The sequence below is a fragment of the Polypterus senegalus genome, chromosome 16 (genome assembly GCF_016835505.1).
Source record: "Polypterus senegalus isolate Bchr_013 chromosome 16, ASM1683550v1, whole genome shotgun sequence".
Classification (NCBI taxonomy): Eukaryota; Metazoa; Chordata; class Cladistia; order Polypteriformes; family Polypteridae; genus Polypterus; species Polypterus senegalus.
In genome coordinates this window covers 84,960,403-84,980,739 of record NC_053169.1, presented here as the reverse complement: position 1 = coordinate 84,980,739, position 20,337 = coordinate 84,960,403, and the positions used below count along the sequence as shown (strand labels likewise).

The window sequence follows — 20,337 nt, the reverse complement described above, 5'->3', positions numbered from 1 at the left end:
TGGCATTGGCATCCACATTCAGACCACAGGGGAAGCTGGCCCCACCAACACGTCTTCTAGCAGCAACCCAAGCTTTTCCTGGTTGGTCTCCCAGCCAGGGCTGGACTGGCACTTATGGCATTTGGGCAATGCCTGGTGGGCCGCAGACTCTGGTCTGGTCATGACCCAGCTGTTTCATCTGGTTACTGTTTGACATTAAAATGAATTTTCTAAACTACTAAACATTACCTGTCCGGTACTGCGATTTATATAGTCCTGTATAATATACCGTATTATGTCATCAAGTTGTTTAAGTTTTCAGTTGCAGCGAAAAATTTGGTCAAAACTGCCTTTTGTCGATTTCCGTTTTGATACTGCTACATTTCGGGTTAGCATATATATTAATATACACTCACCTAAAGGATTATTAGGAACACCTGTTCAATTTCTCATTAATGCGATTATCTAATCAACCAATCACATGGCAGTTGCTTCAATGCATTTAGGGGTGTGGTCCTGGTCAAGACAATCTCCTGAACTCCAAACTGAATGTCAGAATGGTAAAGAAAGATGATTTAAGCAATTTTGAGCGTGGCATGGTTGTTGGTGCCAGACGGGCCGGTCTGAGTATTTCACAATCTGCTCAGTTACTGGGATTTTCACGCACAACCATTTCTAGGGTTTACAAAGAATGGTGTGAAAAGGGAAAAACATCCAGTATGCGGCAGTCCTGTGGGCGAAAATGCCTTGTTGATGCTAGAGGTCAGAGGAGAATGGGCCGACTGATTCAAGCTGATAGAAGAGCAACTTTGAGTGAAATAACCACTCGTTACGACCGAGGTATGCAGCAAAGCATTTGTGAAGCCACAACACGCACAACCTTGAGGAGGATGGGCTACAACAGCAGAAGACCCCACCAGGTACCACTCATCTCCACTGCAAATAGGAAAAAGAGGCTACAATTTGCACGAGCTCACCAAAATTGGACAGTTGAAGACTGGAAAAATGTCGCCTGGTCTGATGAGTCTCGATTTCTGTTGAGACATTCAAATGGTAGAGTCAGAATTTGTCGTAAAACAGAATGAGAACATGGATCCATCATACCTTGTTACCACTGTGCAGGCTGGTGGTGGTGGTGTAATGGTGTGGGGGATGTTTTCTTGACACACTTTAGGCCCCTTAGTGCCAATTGGGCATCGTTTAAATGCCACGGGCTACCTAAGCATTGTTTCTGACCATGTCCATCCCTTCATGACCACCATGTACCCATCCTCTGATGGCTACTTCCAGCAGGATAATGCACCATGTCACAAAGCTCGAATCATTTCAAATTGGTTTCTTGAACATGACAATGAGTTCACTGTACTAAAATGGCCCCACAGTCACCAGATCTCAACCCAATAGAGCATCTTTGGGATGTGGTGGAACGGGAGCTTCGTGCCCTGGATGTGCATCCCACAAATCTCCATCAACTGCAAGATGCTATCCTATCAATATGGGCCAACATTTCTAAAGAATGCTTTCAGCACCTTGTTGAATCAATGCCACGTAGAATTAAGGCAGTTCTGAAGGCGAAAGGGGTCAAACACCGTATTAGTATGGTGTTCCTAATAATCCTTTAGGTGAGTGTGTATATATATATATATATATTGTCACACACGTGCGCATGGGAGGCAGCTAAAGGGCTTGAGTGAAGGCAGTTCGAGGCATGCCGGGTGTGGCAGAGTGCACTGACTCTTTTCTCCTTGCCTGTAGACCATCCCCGGGGGATTTCACCTGGATCTCCTGACATCACTTCCGGGACTGAGCCAATGGAACTCGGCCACACCAGCTCCAGTCCCTCTGATGTCACCTCGACTCTGAGCCAATGGTGGAAGACCACGTGCCAGATCCATACGACCTCACTTCCTGTCTCCCCCTTTAAAACCTGCCCCCTTTCCTTTGTTTCCTCAGTCTTGTTTTGGACTCGGTTGTATGCACTTCAGTGCTCTGTATTTTTACAAGAAAAACGACTTTGCAGCCAGGATACCACAATATACGGGTGGCTGCCCCAACTCTTTATCTGTCCATGTCTCGTTCTTGTGACAGTGGCGTAGTCGGCAGGATGGAGAAGTCCCAGAGGAGAAGGGGACAGGACCTGCAATATACCCAGGTGGGAGCGCATGCGGGCGAGTCTTCAGGCGGGAGGGTGCCCGTGGTCGGCGTGACCCGGTGCGGGCTCCGCTCCCAGCACTCATAACTAGGCCATCTGGAGAGGCCAGGGAGTGTGCGGGTGGGGCTCACAGAATTGGGCTGCCCTGGAGGGGGAGGCAAAGGGACTCAGTATGCTCTCTGGGGAGAGTGCCTGCCTCCCTGCGAAACCAAAGCCCCATTTACCACCTAGGGGTGCCCCAGACTGGCAGGTGAATAAAATAAAAATGGAGGTTGGACCCTGAGCGCCAACCAACAACAAGCCTGGTCCTTATGGGCAATGGTAGGGCATTGGCTACGGCCATTTGAAAACACGCCCTACCAAATAATAGAGCAGGTAGCTTGCTATCTGCTCCTGGAAGCGCTTCCCCGTGGCTTCACCCAGCCGGTTTGGGGCGAGCAGTTTAAGAACATGTCTGAGCTCATAGAGCTTATGGAGACGCAGAGGGCGGCCTCACACTCTGGGGGAGCAGAACCGTCCTCATGTCAAACCCAGCCGGGTACGTTCCAAGACCTAGCCCCTCCCTGTACAATCCGGAGCTCGATGGCGTCCGCGGTGCGCTGGCGCGCAAAACCGCTTGGGGCAAGGAGGAATGCAGGTGGAGGGGAGGAGGGGTTGGTGTGCTCGCTAATCCGCTGGCGGTCCCACATACTGGCGTGGTGATCGCCAACGGACACAAGACCACAGGTTTGTTCGACCGCAGCAACATTTCCATTGTTGCCCGCCGCTTTGTGCAACCGCAACAGTGGCTAAAATTTAAGACCGGTATAACCTGTGTCCACGGAGACATCCGCTGGTACAGGTCCGCCGCTGTGTCATCAGTTACGGAGGGTCAGTTCAAACTCACCGTAGCGTCCTACCTGATCCTCCACACCCGGTGATACTAGGGCGGACTGGTCTAAAATCAAAAGCGGTGAGACACATACCACTCCCGGGTTAATTTGGGCCTCGTTATGGACGGAGATAACCCGTCTCAAGCTGCCTCCACGCCGTGTAATCAGCCGGCAGAGAGACGGCGTCGCCCTGACTGACGTGGCAACTCCGGCCGTCGCGGGCTAACACGCCATCCACCACGCGCGGCGGAGCGGGAGAAACCACGCCCATTGAGGTCGACGCTGACCCTCTCTCCGTGTTGCGGTTCCAATTTAAAGAAACGGCTTCTTTTAGAAGGGAGCAATGGAATGATGACTCCCTGAAGTTTGTAAAAAATGCAGTGGTCCTTGTCAATGGCCAGCGCACTAATCAGTCGATGCCACAGGGCCCCTACTTTGTGCTAGATAATGACCTCCTTTACCGTGTAGCAATGCATGACGGGCAGGAGACGAGGCTGCTGCTGGTGCCGTACCTTCCGGCGGCAGGTCTGCGAGCTAGCACACGCCCACCTCCTAGGTGGCCACCTGGGCACCGAAAAAACTCTGGAGCGGATCAAGCTCCGTTTCTACTGGCCAGGAATTAATGAGGAGGTTCGTCGCTTTTGCGCTTCCTGCCCGGAGTGTCAACTGCGACAAATTCCTAGGAGGGACCGTGCTCCTCTCGTTCCTATTCCACTGATTGACGTTCCCTTCCACAGAATCGGGGTCGACCTGGTGGGACCCTGGAGCCCTCAGCCCGAGGACACAAGTACATTTTAGTCCTCGTGGATTACGCTACACGATACCCGAAGCTGTTCCGTTGCGCTCAGCTACCTCTAAAGCCATCGCACGGGAATTACTAGGGTATTCGCGTGGGGATCCCCAAAGAAGTCTTGACAGACCAGGGGACCCCTTCACCTCGGAAACGTTCAAGGAGACTGCCAGATTACTGAAAATAAAGCATTTAAAGACCTCGGTGTATCATCCTCAAACCGACGGATTAGTAGAGAGGTTTAATCAAACTCTCAAGCAAATGCTGCGTAAGGTGGTCAGCGAGGATGGAAGGAACTGGGATCAGCTCCTCCCCCTCGTCCTTTTGCCTATCGGAAGTCCCACAAGCCTCCACGGGTTCTCCCCTTTGAACTACTGTACGGGCGACAACCTCGGGCATATTAGATATTTTGAAAGAAGGCTGGGAAGAAGAGGCTCTTACCTCCACAAACATACTGGAGTATATCGCGCAGTTACGCGATAGATTTGGAAAGATTCGCCTGTCCTTAAAAGTCACATGGAGGAGGCTCAAGCAGCACAGGCCGGTACTACAACGCGCACGCCTCTTCGGGAGTTCCGCCCGGAGATCGGGTCATGGTCCTAGTGCCTACCTCCCACTCTAAATTGCTTGCCCACTGGCAGGGCCCCTACGGTTAAGGAGAGGAAGGGACTGGTCGACTATTTGGTGAGTCAACCCAATCGCCGGCCAAAGGAGCGGTTTATCATGTGAACCTGCTGAAACCGTGGAAGGACAGGGACCCCGATCCCTCCTCCGCCAGCCCCGCCACTCTTCGCCACACACACGACCTTAACTTCGCACGGACTTAAGTCCCAGACAGCGGCAGGAGCTGGAAACAGTTATCCGGACCGCTCGGGAGGTAGTCAGTGAGAACCCGGAAGGACCTCTCTGATTGAGCACAACATCGTGACAGAGCCGGGGTTGTTGTCCGAGAACGCCCGATCGTCTTCCCGAGGCAAAAAAGGCTGAAGTGGAGCTTGAGATCAAGCGCATGCTGGAGCTAGGTGTAATTGAGGAAAGTTATAGTCCCTGGTCCAGCCCCATTGTGCTCGCCGGTAAGCCTGACGGAAGTTGGAGGTTCTGCAATGACTTCCGTCGGCTTAATCAAGTCTCCCAATTTGATGCTTATCCAATGCCACGCGTGGGACGACCTCCTCGAGAGGCTTGGACAGGCTCAATACCTGACCACACTTGACATGACGAAAGGGTACTGGCAGGTTCCTTTAACGGACTCCGAAGGTAAAACGCGCTTAGTACCCCTAGCGGACACTGGCAGTATCGTGTCCTTCCATTTGGGTTACACGGGCTCCAGCAACCTTTCAGCGTCTGGTGGACAAAGTGCTTCGGCCTCATAACTCATACAGTGCTGCCTACCTGGATGACGTGGTCAATCTATTCCAGCACATGGAAGGAACACCTACAGCATGTCCAAGCGGTATTACGGACACTTGGTGAGGCGGGCTCGGATTAATCCCAGAAATGCTTCTTGGATTAAGCGAGGCCAAATATTTAGGCTACCTGGTGGGTCGGGGTACCGTAAGGACACAGTGCTCCAAAATTGATGCCATTCTGAAATGGCCCGTCCATGAACCAAGCGGCAGGTCCAAGCCTTTCTCGGGTTAGCCGGGTACTACCGCCGGTTTGAACCCCGGGTTTTGGAGAGAGCGGCGGCCTTGACTGATTTAACAAAGAAGAGGGCCCGAACATTGTGGCATGGACTGAAAAACAGGCGCTGCATTTGGTGACTTAAAGCAGGCCCTTACGCCCACACCTGTTTTGATGGCACCTAACTTTTCTTTGCCTTTCATCCTCCAGACGGACGCTTCGGACACAGGCCTGGGCGCCGTGCTGAGCCAAAGCGTCGATGGTGTGGAGCACCCCATCATGTTCCTGAGCCGGAAACTGTTGGACCGGGAGACCAGGTATGCTGCGGTGGAGAGGGAGGCTCTGGCGATTAAATGGGCGATTACTCAGCTGAGGTACTACCTGTTGGGCCGGGAATTCACCCTTGTCACGGACCATGCACCCCTACAGTGGATGGCCCTCCACAAGGAGTCGAATCCGCGGGTCACCCGGTGGTTTCTTGACCTGCAGCCGTACAAGTTTTCGCGTTCATCGCCGGGCTCTCCACGCCAACGCTGATGCCTTTCTCGGGTTCACGCCCTCTCGGTTAGGTCGCCCGACCCGCCGGGTCTGGGCTAAGGGGGGGCCTTGTCACACACGTGCGCATGGGAGGCAGCTAAAGGGCTTGAGTGAAGGCAGTTCGGAGGCATGCCGGGGTGTGGCAGAGTGCACTGACTCTTTTCTCCTTGCCTGTAGACCATCCCGGGATTTCACCTGGATCTCCTGACATCACTTCGGGACTGAGCCAATGGAACTCGGCCACACCAGCTCCAGTCCCTCTGATGTCACCTCCGGCTACGAGCCAATGGTGGAAGACCACGTGCCAGATCCATACGACCTCACTTCCTGTCTCCCCCTTTAAAACCTGCCCCTTTCCTTTGTTTCCTCAGTCTTGTTTTGGACTCGGTTGTATGCACTTCAGTGCTCTGTATTTCTACAAGAAAAACGACTTTGCAGCCAGGATACCACAATATACGGGTGGCTGCCCCAACTCTTTATCTGTCCATGTCTCGTTCTTGTGACAATATATAGTATATTATTGCAATTTATTTTATCTCATATCTAGTATTGCAATTCTTTGGTACTAATAATTAGTCTAGATTATGTATTATGCATTTTATTGTTCTCTGGTCGTCGGTGATAATTAGTGGTTTTCAGCTGCGATTTTTAGTATGATAAAATAAAGTTATAAAGCACAGGATAGGAATTTTTCATATTAGGAAGGAACATGTCAATCATGTGCAGTTTTCATTCTCACCTCAGTTATCATTTATTCACATTTTAAATGAGCAGCTGCCAGCCTACTAGGGTACTGGCCCTTGGACATGATATTGACATTTGACATGTACTCTAATAATGTTACTCAATTTTTATTTTTCATAAAATTTTATTTCCTAGCACAGGGGTGCCCAATGTGTCGATTGTGGTCGACCGGTAGATCGGAAAGGTAGTGCAGGTAGACCGCATTGCATTCAAAATGTTTTTTTTTTTAAATGTTAGTCTATCATATCCTCCCTATGGCATTTGCCACTTGATTGACATACACGGCGGCCAGTCTGAGATCTCTTTTCTTCAAACACACTGGTCATCCCGCACGATCAAATGCGCAAGCTACTGCAAAACTCCGGCTGTGATCTAGTTAGCCTTCCAATTTATATCAACTAAAGAAGGGATTTTAAAAAAACATTGTTTGGGGAGGATAGGAGCTGGATGTGGAATCGGAAGAGGATTTTTTTTTCTCACAATGTCACAATCGAAGTGCGTTTGTCTGACGTCTGAGGTTCGATCCCCGATGAGGGGGTGCAGTGGAGTGCGTACGCCTGATGAGCCCAAAATAGGGCGAAACACGTATCGTGTACTCTTTGCATTATTTGACAGTTAACTATGTAACAATCAATGATGTGCTTCTCACAAATGAGAGGGCACCGGTGGCGGATGTTTGCTGACTCACAGACCAACCACACGTGTTTACTTGGTAGGTAACCACCCATACGATCAGACTGTGATTCAGACTTTGAATGATAGATACTCAGCAAAAAAAGAAATGTCCTCTGACTTTCAACTGTTTTTACTTTCAGTAAACTTAATGTGTAAATATTTGTATGAACAGTAAAAGAGTCAACACCATAAGACAGCAACTAAAAATGTTTCACAATGTGTCCCTGAATGAAAGGAGGCTCAAAATCAAAAGTACCAGTCAGTATGTGGTGTGGCCACCAGCTGCTTGAAGTACTGCAGTGCATCTCCTCCTCATGGACTGGACCAGATTTGTCAGTTCTTGCTGTGAGATGTTACCCCACTCTTCCACCAAGGCACCTGCAAGTTCCTGGACATTTCTGGGGGGAATGGCCCTAGCCCTCACCCTGCGATCCAACAGGTCCCAGACGTGCTCAATTCCTTCGACGATAAACACGAATCCGTTCATCACCCCTGGTGAGACAAAACCCTGACTCATCAGTGAAGAGCACTTTTTGCCACTCCTGTCTGGTCCAGCGAAGGTGGGTTTGTGCCCATAGGCGGCGTTGTTGCTGGTGATGTCTGGTAAGGACCTGCCTTACAACAGGCCTACAAGCCCTCAGCCCAGCCTCTCTCAGCCTATTGCGGACAGTCTGAGCACTGATGGAGGGATTGTGTGTTCCTGGTGTGACTCGGGCAGTTGTTGTGGCCTTCCTGTACCTGTCACGCAGGTGTGATATTCGGATGTACCGATCCTGTGCAGGTGTTGTTACACGTGGTCTTCCACTGCGAGGATGATCAGCTGTCCTTCCTGTCTCCTGTCTGTAGCGCTGTCTTAGGCGTCTCACAGTGCGGACATGGCAATTTATTGCCCTAGCCACATCAGCAGTCCTCATGCCTCCCTGCAGCATGCCTAATGCACGTTCACGCAGATGAGCAGGGACCCTGGGCATCTTTCACAGTCGGTAGACAAGTCTCTTTAGTGTCCTGCGTTTTTAGAACTGTGACCTTAAATGTCTACTTTCTGTAAGCTGTTAAGGTCTTAACGACCATTCCACAGGTGCATGTTAATTAATTGATTAGGGTTAATTGAACATGCGTGGAAAACATTGTTTAAACCCTTTACAATGAAGATCTGGAAAGTTATTTGGATTTTTAAAACATTATTGTTGAAATACACAGTCCTGAAAAAGGGACGTTTCTTTTTTTGCTGAGTATATATATAATATTGTAGCATTTCTAATGTAGGTACAGTAGATCATTTCGACCTGGTCAGTTTAAAAGTAGCTCGCCAGCCGAAAAAGTGTGGGCACCCCTGATTTTAAGTTGTGTCTGAACAGCAGTGTACAGATTAAGTTTGGCAACAGTTCAGATAGAGATCATGTCATAGGCTCACAGCAAGTAGCGAGCCGCATACTCATCACAAATATTCAGAAAATCATATTGAATAATGGGCCGTGTGGGTCGAACCTCGTCACCTCACTCACTGATGGATGGTTTTGAGACCCAGTCCGCTCCTGCTCCCAACATGCTTAGCATCAGTGGATGACTTCTTCTAAAGTGCATTTGGTATGGCTGCTGGCTTTTATCCAGAAAGAATACAAAATTACAAGACGTAAAAACACACAATGAAGAGTGAAATAAATAAGCTGAATCCGCAGTAATAGTCCAAGAATTCTTCCTGCACACCACCTATAAAAGCCAAACGCCTCCCCAGTTAGCTCTATTCAGACTCAGTCCTTTAAGACTACTTGGTGATTTGTTTCTTTGGTGCGTTTATCTGATCCCCAAACCATTTCCTCTTTGTGTTCTTTCCTTATTACAACCCTCGTCTCATTACGACATGAATGAGCGTTGCAGATTACCAACAGCAAACATTTAGCACGACTTCCGCTGTTTCACTAAGACCCGGTTAGATCAACGTGAACCGCTCAAGGATTCGCATGACACCACCCCAAGACCGCCCTCTCCAAAGTGTCTCAGTGCGGTTGTTTTGCTCCGCACCAGAGTGCAACTGACGTGTTCACATCTCCTTGAGCAAACCAGACTTTCACGGATATGACACCCGGGTTTGCAAAAACTGCACCAAATGAATTAGGCGTGAAACATCTTCAGTTAGTTGCGTCGGTCCTACAAATAACACACCGGCCGACTGGAAATTCCTCCTGTGCAGTTTGCACATAATCACTGCGCACTTCAGTCGGACGGCCTGCACGACACAAGCTCTTGGCCTGGCCCTTCTGATTAGCGTGTGAAGACAATGAAAAGGAAACCTCCAAAGGGAATTGGGAAGTGACAATCGAAATGGCCAACATGTTTTATAGGTTTTAAAAGACTACCAATCAGTTTAATTAAATGGCAAGTTTGAAGAGAAAAAGCCTCAAAACATCTTGACAGGTTAATCAAACGAAAATAAGAAAAGAGAAAAAAGGTCCGACCAAAACAAATGCGGTCCTTGGCCTGTTGAACGGCCTCTCCTCATCAGGGAGGTCAGCAGGGTAGTAAATCAAGTCGTCAGGACATGAAATGCCCCCAGCCGGACACAAACGTCTCATTTTTCAAAAGCAGTTTGGCAAAAACGTCAAAGGGAGCAGAGATGAGATGGGGAAAAAACACCCAAAAGTCCATCCCTGGGTGCAGACAGGAGAGTTTTTTTTTTATAAGAAGGCCTCCTTTCTCCTTCGCTCAGTAAGTAGGTGCTTGTAACACATCACCTCCTGATTGTTCTTGGCTTAGCGACATCCCACAAAGTTACAGGAGCCAGCTTCTTGATGCTGCTGTGCCATTATCCTTTAATCCTGTCATACAGCAAGGATTAAATCTCAATCCCTTATTCCGAACAGCAAGTGGCATCTATGGAAATGTTTTTTTAGGAAGGAAACCAGCTATTCCCACCCCCACCTCCACCACCACCACCACCATAATTCCTCTGAAGGTGGCATCCCATATGACTTCTTTACCTTACAGCTATGAACATTTACAGCACGCCATCTCAAACGTCATGACAGGCACCTTTTATTGTAGAATAACGTGAGGTGGAGAAGACATCTCTCCCTTTGTGCCACAGTCAAACCTGTGTGAGTTTGGGAAATTTCCCTCGCGCACACATCATTTAAATTCACCACGTTTAATAGACGTCAAATTTTACATCCATCATCTGCGAGAATGATACACCCTCCAGCACGCCACATGCTACGCACATTTAACAAGATTCTGTGGATTTTGGAGTCGCTTCCGGGTATCAGAAAGCTGACGATTAAACCCCCAGCCGCCCGTACTCTCTGAAAGCAGCCATGAATCACATTTACTATGCAAAACCACTGCATATTAGTTAATGCACAGTCAGCTGTAGATCGATTCCGCGAAGGGATTTCGGATGAGATGGAGGATTACAGCAGGGTGCCGCTTCCTAGAGATATGAAAAGTGTCTCCCACAATAAGCACATTTAATAATTAGATCATGAACATTCACACTAAACATGCTTTTCTTTCCAAAATATTGCCACCTCTCTTCCAACTCCCCCACATCCGACAGACTGAATATGACCCTGGAGCTCCCTAATCTATTAATTTAGCAGTGACTGGCATCAATCAAATCTTTAATTAGTGATGGAGACTATAATAAAGACTCGGCTCGGAGATTACTTGGGAGAAATGGCTGCTGGCGGACATGAAGCTACTGTGCACTTAGTGGAAACTGTCAGGTGTGTGGCACTGCAGCATTCCAGTTCTCTTTAAAAGCAGCCATACTGGCTTTTTTTATTTTCTAATTTGCCACTCGATATTTTTCATCTAAGTCTGTAATTTAAAGAGCAAGTTACACTGCCACAATCTAGCAAGATAGAAACAGTTGCTTCCTACAGTATATTGGAAAAGCCACCTTGTCTTTACTTTGTGAATTTCATGATTCTGATATTCTTATGCCATCTAAGACCTAGGAACCTAATCAAGGACTTTGTTAAATGGTGCGACTCAAACCACCTACACTTGAACACCAGCAACACAAAGGAGCTGGTGGTGGATTTTAGGAGGCCCAGGCCCCTCATGGACCCCGTGATTATCAGAGGTGACTGTGCAGAGGGTGCAGACATATAAATACCTGGGAGTGCAGCTGGATGATAAATTGGACTGGACTGCCAATACTGATGCTCTTTGTAAGAGAGGACAGAGCCGACTATACTTCCTTAGAAGGCTGGCGTCCTTCAACATCTGCAATAAGATGCTGCAGATGTTCTACCATACGTTGTGGTGGCGCCTCTTCTACGCGGTGGTGTGCTGGGGAGGCAGCATAAAGAAGAGGGACGCCTCACGCCTGGGCAAACTGGTGAGGAAGGCAGGCTCTATTGTAGGCACGGAGCTGGACAGTCTGACATCTGTGGCAGAGCGACGGGCACTGAGCAGGCTCCTGTCAATCATGGAGAATCCACTGAACAGGATCATCTCCAGACAGAGGAGCAGCTTCAGCGACAGACTGCTGTCACCGTCCTGCTCCACTGACAGACTGAGGAGATCATTCCTCTGCCAAACTATGCGACTCTTCAGTTCCACCCGGGGGGGTAAATGTTAACAAAGTTATTGTCTGTCTGTTATACCTCCATTGTTATCACTCTTTAATTTAATATTGCTTTTTATCAGCATGCTGCTGCTGGAGTATGGGAATTTCCCCTTAATTATCTATCTATCCATCTATCATAGAGTGCCTTACAACTATCTATCTATCTATCTATTATATAGTGTCTTTCCTATCTATCTATCTATCTATCTATCTATCATTTATCACCTGCTAAGTGTAATCAGTTTCAGATTTCAACAATATCTTGTCCCTTTTGTGCACACAGAGGACAGCCTAAGAGCTCTGGTCATTGTAATTCCCCACTGCTCCAGGGGTTGGCGCTGTGTCCCAGTGACTTTCCTCTTCCACCCTCTGCAATTGATGGCTATAACACCACTGACTTCGCTTCCGGTGTCCGTCCACCTGGACCTGCCTCTTCCTGTTGGAAGACCAGAAGATCCACCATCTTGAAGCAGTTCAATTTGAGAACTTGTATCTGGAAAGATGTCTCCACAAGTACTGTGTGTTTTTTCTTAGCTTTTTCAATTCCAATTATACAGGGTCAACAGGGTGGGTGAGCCCAATCTTTATCAGAGTCTGTCTGTTCTTGTCAGCTTGTTTGTCGGCTGCATTGGCGCGGTGGAATCACTGGTGCCTGGCAGGAAAGAGACCCAGGTTTGCATTGTTGGTCCTCTGTGCACAAAGCTTGTATTTTCTCCCCGTGTCTGCATGGGTTTCCTCCTGTGCTCTGGTTTATCCCAATTAGGTGAATTGGGGATGATAAGCTGGCATTGGTTGTGTCAGTGTGGGTGTTTGTGGCTTCACCCTGTGATGGACTGTCCAGGGTTTGTGACCCGTGCAGTATGCTAGTTTGGATGGGCTCCAGTCATGGTCTGGATTGAGCGGTTCAGAAAATGACAGGAACCTGTTTTTACTTGGCTTTGTTTCATCTTCCATCTGATCTCTAATGGAAAATGGAAACATGTAAAGGAAAGTGAGCAATCTGTGATGTGCTTTGGTATGATCACCTAGCCTGGCATGTAGATGTGGAGAAAGCAGATGAGCGGTACATCATTTTCCAGGCAGGCCATCTCTAAAGGATGAGTGGGCTTAAGGGTATTGGACATCACAATTAGTTGTCCGGCTGGAGTGTATGATTGGGAAAAAGAGAGGCGCTCTTCAGCCCTTATTCACCCACTCTCTGCGCCATCTTGGTATTGATGTGCAAGAACTCATCAAGGAAACAGGAGCCCTGATGAGGATCAATGAAGACAGAGTTTTACACTTCCGACAGTCATGCTGTATTCAACAATGAAGACCATAAGAACATACGAAATTTGACAAATGAGAGGAGACCACTCAGTCCATCAAGCCCATTTGTTTAGCTAACAGCTAAGCTGGCCCGATATCTCCTCCAGCTTCTTCTTAAGGGTTGTCAAGGCTTCTGTTTCAGCTCCATGTCTTGGTAGTTTTTTCCAATAATTACTCAACTCACTGAGTAAAGAAGTGCTTCCTGGATTCTGTCCTAAAATGTACTTCCTCTCGATTTCCACTGGTGTCCTCAAGTACGTTTCTCCTTTATGCTGAAGGAATGTTGCTAGATCTACTTTATCAAAGTCTTTGAAGATTTTGAAGACCTCCATTAGGTCCCCGTGTAGTCTCCTCTGCTCGAGACTAAATAAACAGGTTTCATTCTCTGAGTTTGTCACAGTAGGACATGTCTTTAAGTCCCAGGATGCACTTGGTTACTCTCCGCTGCGCAGCCTCAAGTGCTGCCATGTTTTTCTTGTACTGTTGTGGCCAGAACTGCACAAAACACTCCAGATGTGGTCTCACTAGTCTAAGCATAATCTCCCTTGATTTACATTCAGAAGTTTTTACAATATAAACTAACATTTTACTTAGCTTTTTAATCCCTTAGGCGTGCTGCTTACGTGATGAAGATGTTGTGTCAAAGTAAAATGGAAAATCATTGTCAGAGGTTGCTCCCCATAGAACAGTGTCTCCCATCTTGTATTTATAACTGACTAGCTGTCCCCCGTGGCTGCGCCCGCGTAGAAGTGAAACAGGACAGCGAGGAGGGCCCTGCCCGGCTCCACACTCCTGACGTCACGCTTCCCCCTCCCCACTCGGCCCGCAGTCTCTGTCTCGGATTAGTGTGAATAAATCGCTCCTGCAAGCGAACTATGATTCTTAGTGCGATGAGGGAAGTGGCAAAATCAAGCAAATTATAGAATAAAACCTGATCAAAATCCGTAATGTAGTTCTCTCGTTTGCTAGCTAAGCAGAGGTAAGGTGCACACCTCGAGGCTGGCGTGTGAGTGAGGAGGGCCCCGGACCCCTCCCCTCGGCCCGCTGTGTGTCTGTCGGATTCGCACAATAAATCGTTACTGCAAGCAAACTATGAAACACAGCGCGATGAGAGAAGTCGCAAAATCAACCGGAATGTTCAAGCAAATTAGCGTATAGACTCACAAATAAGTCGGGTCTTGAAAACCGAAAAATTGATCATAAATTCAGACCCTGACTTATACGCCCGTTCAAAAATGCAACAATTTATTGATTTATTTTTTTTACATCGTCTTACTTTCTCCAATCTTGCATTCAGTTTCTCAGACATATCGAATTTTGTCGCAGCAGCGCAGTTACCAATTTCATTCGCCACTTCATCAACTTTTAATTTAAAACCAGCTTCATATTTTCTTCTGATCGAACTCTCCATCGTAGATAAGGGATGCTCTTACGATAAAGGTGCATGAGGGTGCAAGATACCAAAAACACAAATCAGTGCAAAGGTTGCTTCGGTATAGTTCAGGTATTACCGTGTGGTCACGTAGGCACAATACATAGAAAATAAGGCCGTGTGCTCCGTGGTTACTCTCTCAGGTGGGCATTAGCATATCATAATCTCTTGGACCAATAGCGTGAGTTTTCCCCATTTGACTTATACGACCAACATTATAAAATACCAGAAATTATACGGTAAAATCAAGTCCCGACTTATCTGCGGGACAACTTAAACGCAAGTATATACAGTAAAGAAAAAAACCTGATCTAGATCCGTAAAGTAATTCTCTCGTTTGCTAGCTAAGCAGAGGTAAGGTGCACCTCGAGGCTGGCGTGTGAGTGAGGAGGGCCCCGCCCCTTCTCCTCGGACTGCTGTGTGTCTGTCGGATTCGCACAATAAATCGTTACTGCAAGCAAACTATGAAACATAGCACGATGAGGGAAGTCGCAAAATCAACCGGAACGTTCAAGCAAATTAGCGTATAGACTCATAAATAAGTCGGGTCTTGCAGGCCCGGTCTTAGGTATTATGGGGCCCAAGGCGAAAGGGGGGTCCAGGGGCCCCCGCTGGCACACGTGATTTAAACATGCGAGGGGAGGGGCGGGCCGGGGGCCTGGCCGCCGTCAATCCGGGGCCCCCCGGACACCGGGGCCCTAGGCGGTCGCCTACTTTGCCTATGCCTTAGGCCGGGCCTGGGTCTTGGCAGCGGTGGGATGAGCTGGCAATGGGGACTGAAGAAGGGTACAGAACAGCAAGTGGGATAGGTGCCAGATTTTTAAAAGAACCCACGGACCCAAGCCGGACGAGGACATTTTTAAGAAGTGAGCTTTTTAATGAACATTTATTTATTGATTGTTTTTATTGTATTTTTAAAGTTCTTATTCTTTTAATATCCTGTTTTAACTGGTTTGGTTTTAGAGAGGGATTTTTAGTGCTTTTATTATTTAATGGTGGTTTTGGTGCAGTGTCTGGTCCAGGCCGCAGACCTGGGCTGCCAGTTGCACTGGGTTGGTAGTGGTGTGGAGCCATGCTGTGCAACTGGTGCCTCATGGGGGGAGGTATGTGGTATAGCGGGTCAGCGGCTTCAAAATTTCTGGAAGCCAAGTTTCAAAATCAATGGAGACTATTGGCTGCTTCAGGTTCCTTGTGTTACAGACCCCCAGAGACCTAAGCTAACAGCACAGAGTCAATAATCAGGGCTGCTGAACAACATACAGTTTACTCAGCGAGTCCTGTCATTTATTTTTGGTGTGTAATGTATGTACATAGTTTATGTACTTTGAGTGCTTGCGCTGTCTTTTTCATTTCCTGTTATTTAATATCACTTGTTTCCTTGCTTTTTTTTTTTATAACTGTGAGACCAAGAGCAAATAAGACTTATGTACTTGTGACAAATGACACCTAAACAGAACCTAAACCTGGACTTTCTGTCGTAATGGCGAGCTAGTTAGAGCCTGACATCAATAACATTACCCCTGCCGGGAGTCCTGGGGCAACGCATAGTCAGAGTGACATTTACTTGGTCACCATGGCACCTGCAGTGGCGACAGACTTAAACTTATCATTAAGGAGGTCTTAAAACACACAAGTGAAGGGTATTCTAACATCCACGTTCGCAATGCATTATTCATTCATTTTCAATGATTTGTTTTGCTTTAGGCAGATAGATAAGTGCCATCTCAGTGAATTTGGATCAGCCCTTCAGTTCTGAGTTTGTGTACTTGCATGTTTAGGAGAGTTTCTTCTGATGACTCCAATTTCATTCACAAGTCCACCAGGACCAGGACTGCAGCCACCTCAAGGGGGGAGAAAGGGAAAGAGTTCCAGCCTGTCCTGCTCCATATGTTCTTTTAGCATTTCACGGGCTGAATGGGGCTTTAAAAAGTCACGAAGCACTGGGGGGACATCCCACCTGGGGCCTCATGTGTAAAAACTTGCTTAGATTCCATAATAAAAATGTTGCTTAAGTTTGAAAGGCAAAAAACGTCATACACGTAAAAAATCAGAAGAATAAAACCATAGGTATGCCACAAGCCACACAAAGTCCTTGTATAAACCTCAGGCCAACTTAAAACTGAGCGCTCATACAGAAGCTTTTAGTGACTCCTCTTCACCTCTCACCAGTAGCCATATGTGGCTTATTTTGAATCTTCAACATGTAAATCTGGCCATGCATTGAGTGACGTCTTTACTACAATCCATGGCAGATCATGGATTGTGAACTTGAGGTTCAAGTTCCCCAGGGATGTACGATCTCCCATGTTATCATGAAAAGTAAACAAATTAAGAATAATAATTTAAAATAAATATGTGCACAGGTCTGTGCTATAAATTTGTTTTCTGTATGATTCCAATAATTTTGATCATTTTTATAGTCAAAATTGCTGAATTGACGCATTTCCTGTTCAAATACAGGGGAGAAATGCGAGGTGCGGCAGTGAGGCGCCTCGCCTCACCTCGGACTGCTATCTCTCCCTCACACACGGGGCTGGTGCATGCAGTTGGCGCGTGCCTGTTGCTGTCTCTCTGTGTGTCGCCAATATAATGTCTGCAGACACGTTTATTATACATCCTGACTTTCCACAGTCTGGCTAATTTCTTTAATTAATGTGAGTGACATATTTAGTCTTGCTGATTGGACATAAAACCGCAGTGAAGAGGCACAAGGTGAGGCAGACAGTACCGTGTAGTCCTGAAGGGGGCGCATGTGAGCCCAACAGGTACTCGTTGTTGCTGTTCTTCTACGCAGAGGCTCTGAGTGCCAATAAGTTAGTGATATCAGAAAGTCAAATGCACTGCAGCGCTCCGTTTATTTTTATTTTTTGTTCCGAATGACTGCCAAAATGGAAGATTAAGATTTTTAAAACTAAAGGGACTTTTACAAGAAAGTGACAGAGATGTTCGTGAAGAAGGACAGGCGCATGAACTTCATTTATAAATAAAGGTAAGACCGTAAATGGTTTTCAATTTTACACAAAATGGGATCAGACTTAGAAAAAAAAAACAATCAAATATTTAAAAACTAAATTTTGACCTTAAATAAAATATTCTTTTGATTTTCTTGTTATCCTTTTGTTGAACAGTCGGTATTAAAATTGATTAAAGCATCAGAATTAAAGCTTTTAAAAAACAACTAAATATTTCAATTAAGGTCAAAATTGAAATCCACGTTTTTTGTACACCACTCTATACTTTCATTTGTAGTGAATGAGTGTGAATTGTGAAATTGCGACGGCAAATTTAGAACACATGGAGGGTGAGGAGCAAATGTGCTTTCTCTGCTCTCTCTCGCCGTGATAAATGTAACGTTCTTTCTTAGCCAAATAAGCGCCTTGCCTATCTGTGTGTAAAGAATGCTGATGAGATATAAAACATAACCTGTAGTTAATGTGCATGCTGGCTGCCAATTGAATAGTAAATAAGCGACTCTTTGAGGTTCATATATTTGTAAATGTCACTCTGAAGGAGTCAGTGCCTCACCAGCCATGAACCTCACCGCACATCACTGCAGCTCCCACACTACTATTAATAAAGTAAAGGAATGGGTTCAACTGAGCCACCTCGCAGAAACATTAATCAGACACATCTTAGTTGTATGTTAATTGACTGAAAGTGCTTTCTGATTATGAAAGCTAATTCGTTTCTGATGGTGCCTTTATCGTAACATATGTGCAGTAAATTGCGCGAATTACATTACGAAAATCAGCCATTGCTGCAAACTGCCTTTTGATCTCAGCTGGCTCAACGTGACCTAAAGGAAATTGGACGTATCTGGGTGGCATTTTTACTTAAACCATCCTATGTTCCTGAGTGATGTCTTTACTACAAAATGTGAGAGAACAAAGAAAACTTGAGGTGCTAGTACCACCAATACTGTTGATAAAACAAAGGTGTTATGGGTTCAGCCAGTCCATCTCGGAAATTGGACGTATCTGGGTAGCATCTTAATTATACCAACCCATGCAGATGGTATGACTGTGAGATTTCTGATCGGTCAGCCGGTTCATGCTAAAGCACCGGTTGCCAAATTCTCCTGGAAATGAACGTGGATTTCTGTAATCTAAGTTCCAATTCAGCACACAACTCAAGAATGTCTAAATGGGCTTATAAGCCAGTCTCGAGCATGAGCAAAAAACTCATTGCAATCCCTGAAAACTTGTGCCTGCCCTTAACAATATCCTCAGAAAGAGCTAACACGGCCATTGCTAGTTACATTGTGTACAACACACAGCACTCCCTTTTTTTATTAACAAAACAGGCAAAGTACTCAGTAAGGCAATTAACATTGTGTGAATACGCTGAGGACTGGGACCACCCAGGGTTCCTCCTGGTGCACGACAATGCCCGGCCTCATGTGGCGAGAGTATGCAGGCAGTTCCTGGAGGATGAAGGAATTGATACCATTGACTGGCCTCCACGCTCACTCGCCTGACCTCAATCCGATGGAACACCTCTGGGTGTGACGCTATGTTTCTGTCCATCTGACGCCGCCAGGCTGCACCTCAGACTGTCCAGGAGCTCAGTGATGCCCTGGTCCAGATCTGGGAGGAGATCCCCCAGGACACCATTCGTCATCTCATTAGGACGTTGCCAGGCATGCATACAAGCACGTGAGGACATACAAACTACTGAGTACGATTTGGAGTTGCTGCAATCAAATTTTGGTAAAATGGACGAGCCTGCCTGCCGCATCATTTTTTCCCCTTGATCTTCAGGGTGTCTTTGAGTTCAGCCCTCTGTAGGCTGATCATTTTCATTTCCATCAGATGATGTGGCATCCTTTCGTTCCTAACACATACCAGTCCATAGCAGTAGAGACGACCAGCAGGATTTTGTTTCCCATTGAGATCTGATGTGTTTTCACTGGTCCTTTAATTTTTTTGAGCAGTTGAGTTCAAAAATATCGAAATGTGACTGACAGGTCATTGAAATGTGCACTGGGATGAGATTTACCGTCCAATGCATTGCACTGCCAACCTGGAGCCTGTGGAGGACTTACTGATGGTGGAAATTTGACGTAAATTGAGCTCAGTTTTCACAATAAGTTTGTGTTTTGTAAATCCCGACTTGCATACATTTCTAAGTTTAAACACATTTTATACATGAGGCCTCTTGTTAGGGACTACAATTAACTTTGGGCTTATATGGGGATAAGAAGCTAGTCTTGTTTTTTTGCTGTGTTAGGGTAATTAGCGTCACTAAATCAACGAAGTACGCATTAGCGTGACGTGTGACAGAAAGGTCCCATCTGAGAGTGGTCCTGTTTTACGTCGATATGGAAGAAGATGATCCGCTGTGGCAACCCCTAATGGAAGCAGCCAAAAGAAGAAGAAGAAGAAGAAGATCACATAAATTATCTCCGTCACTAAGTGTCCGTGTACCGGGATCACAAAACAACGGGACGAATGCGTCTCTTTTTTGTTATTTTTAACATTTTCATCAGGCACGTTCAGCAACACAGACCTACTGGCCCATATTTTTAAAGCAGCACTTGCCAGATTGGTTTTCATCTTTGTGAAAGCAATTAGCAACACTATCATATTTCGTGATGAAGTCATTTCTAGTGGTGCTCCATTCACGTCTTCTATAATTAAAGAAACTGACAGG

At 46.6% G+C, this 20,337-nt stretch overlaps 1 protein-coding gene across 3 annotated transcripts in view; it reads right to left on the bottom strand.

Annotated features, from left to right (window-relative positions):
• LOC120516299 (potassium voltage-gated channel subfamily H member 1-like) overlaps positions 1–20,337 on the bottom strand; it is a 709,330-nt gene that overhangs the window by 627,542 nt on the left and 61,451 nt on the right. The window lies entirely within an intron of this gene.